Source organism: Salvelinus sp. IW2-2015, linkage group LG20 (genome assembly GCF_002910315.2).
Source record: "Salvelinus sp. IW2-2015 linkage group LG20, ASM291031v2, whole genome shotgun sequence".
Taxonomy (NCBI): domain Eukaryota; kingdom Metazoa; phylum Chordata; class Actinopteri; order Salmoniformes; family Salmonidae; genus Salvelinus; species Salvelinus sp. IW2-2015.
This window is the reverse complement of record NC_036860.1, coordinates 13,353,991-13,357,053: the sequence shown is the minus strand read 5'-3', so window position 1 is coordinate 13,357,053 and position 3,063 is coordinate 13,353,991.

Here is a 3,063-nt window from a genome sequence, read left to right as displayed (position 1 = left end):
TCCCGCACTTAAATAGGCACGTCATGCTTGTTTTTTCAAGCGGAGTCTCTAGCAATGCAGCTGGCTCATGTGCTGAGTGTCTGTTGATGTCCGCGGTCAGAGCGACCACCCGCAATCATAGCAGCTGGAGTGCCGAAGAGCGCTCCTAAGACGACGTGTCTGCTAAGCAGGCCTTTGCTAATGCGACCGGTGCCGCGTCATCGCTGGAAGGATTATTGACCCGTCAGTCCTGTCAGGAGAGGATCGCCTGGTTGGTTCTGTTAAGAAGTGCTTTCCTCACCATCTAAAAATAAGGCATGGCCCTGTGTCAAAAAATGTAAAACCAGATACAAGCCTTGGTTCACGCCTCCAGGACCCTGACTGCCTTAACCAGCAAACAAAACACCCTGTGGCGTACCGCACTAGCTTCGATAGTCACCGTGCGATAATGCAACTTTTCAGGGAAGTCAGCACCCAATACAAGTCAGTTAGGGAAAAGGCAAAGCGAGGTTGTGTTTCAAACAGAAATGTGCAGTCGCCGGCAGCACTAATTCCAGAAAGTTTTGGGACACAGTAAAGTCCATGGAGAATAAGAGTATCTCCTCCCAGCTGCCCAACTGCACGTGAAGACTAGGAACATGAAGCTGGTACTGTCAATGATAATCACAATAAACTTGAGAAATGTCAATAAGCATTTCTCTATGGCTTGGCCATTGCTGTTCCACCTGGCTCCCCAACCCGCCGGCCAACAGCTCTGCACCACCCGCAGCAAACTGGCCCCCCCTGCTTCTTCTCTACCCCGCAAATCCAGACAGCTGATGTTCTGAAAGAGCTGCAAAATCTAGATCCTACAAATCGCTGGGGTAGACGCCAAATCTGGACTCTCTCTTCCTAAAGATTAATCCGCGCATTGTTGCGGACCCCTATTACTAATGTCTGTTTTCAACCTCTTTCTGTATCATTGAGATTCCTAAAGATTGGAACAGGGACGGCCGCGTCCATCCCCTCTTCAAGGGGGGAGACACTCTAGACCCCAAACTGTTCACATCCATATATCATCCTGCCTGCTTTCTAAAGTCTTGCCAAAAGCCAAGTAACAAACAGATCACCGACATTTCGAATCCCACCGTACCGTTCTCCTCTATGCTGGTCAGGGTGTATACATCGCCACGCTCAAGGTGCTAAAAGAATACGCATAACTGGCCATCGATAAAGAGACAGTACCGGTGCAGCCGTGCTTTCATTGACCTGGCCGAAGCCTTTCGCTCTGTCAATCACTCAGTCATTCTACATCGGCAGATCTCAACAGGCCTTGGTTTCTCGAATGACTGCGTCCTGGTTCACTACTTCTCAGAGCAGAGTTTTTCAGAGTGTGAAATCGGGTGCCTGATTCTACGCGGACCCTCGGCAGTCTCTATGGGGGTGCCACAGGGTTATTTCATTCTCGGGCAGTACTCTGTTCTCTTCGTGTAATTATCAATGATGATCGTCGCAGCGGGTGATTCTTTGATCCATCTTTACGCAGACGACAACCATGTCTGTATGACATTGCCCTTTCTTAGGACCCTGGTGTTATAAACCTCATACGAGCTTCAATGCCACATAACAACTCTCCTTTCGTGGCTCCCACTGCTCTAAATGCAAGTAAAACAAAATGCAGCTCTTCAACCGATCGCTGCCGCACTGCCACACCGCTCTAGCATCTACTCTGGACGGTTTCTTGACTTAAGAATATGTGGACAAGCTACTTTGCTTTATCTGGCATATGTCTCCATTTGTAAAAATGAGAAACCTTGTGTCTCACTGGCCTAACTGGTTAAATAAAGGTGACATAAAAATTGCAACATCCTAGAGGAAAAGCTGTTCAGTCTGCTTTCCACTAGACATTGGGCAGATTAATCTCACCTTTCAGCAGGACAATAACATAAAACACAAGGCCACATTTTCACCTGGGCTGCTGAACCAAAGAAGAAGTGATGCTCTGAGTGGCCAAGTTGAAGTTTTGACTTAAATTACGTCAAGACCTGAAAAATGGGTTGTCTTAGCAAAGATCAACACAAGCTCCCTGCCATCCAGGACCTCAATACCAGGTGGGGTCAGAGGAAGGCCCTAAAAATTGCCAAAGATTCCAGCCACCCTAGTCATAGACGGTTCTCTCTGCTACCGCACGGCAAGAGGTACCGAAGCGCCAAGTCTAGGTCCAAGAGACTTCTAAACAGCTTCTACCCCCAAGCCATAAGACTACTGAACACTTAATCAAATGGCAACCCAGACTATTTGCATTACCACCCCCCCACCTCTTTTACACCGCTGCTACTCTGTTATTATCTATGCATAGTCACTTTARTAACTCTACCCACATGCACACATTACCTCAACTAACCGGTGCCCCCGCACATTGACTCTGTACCGGTACCACCCTGTATATAGTCTCGCTATTGTTATTTTACTGCTGCTCTTTAATTACTTGTTACTCTTATCCATATTTATTTTTCATTTTTAAACTGTATTGTTGGTTAGGGGCTCTTAAGTAAGCATTTCACTAAGGTCTACATTTCACAGTAATACCTGTTGCATTCAGCGCATGTGACTAATAAAATTTGATTTGATTCACAAAGCGCCTACGAGGAGGAGTGTTGATCTAGGATCAGTTCTGCCTTTTAGATTATAATAATAATACAAATGATTACTTGAAAGTGGGAACWGATCCTAGATCAGCTCTCATACTCTGACACCGATTACATGCCCCTTCTTATTCATTATGATTTAAAAGGCAAAACCGATCCTAGAACAGCAGAGCTGTGATCTTTTTCTCACAGCTTACTAGATGGGGAAGAGACAAGAAACAGAAATTAGCCAATGACTGTCTGGAGTTGACTTTACAACCCCTTATCCCTATCACATCCAAGACCAACTGAAACCACATGCTCAATGTTATTCTCACCTGTAAAATTCCCTACTGTGCATGTGCTTTCTTATCCCTACACCAAAGTTTCATTCCCCAACTAGCAACAAACCACTGCTGAGAACTGAAATTCCTAATGACCTTCCACAGATAGATCCTCTTTTTAACTATGTCACTCA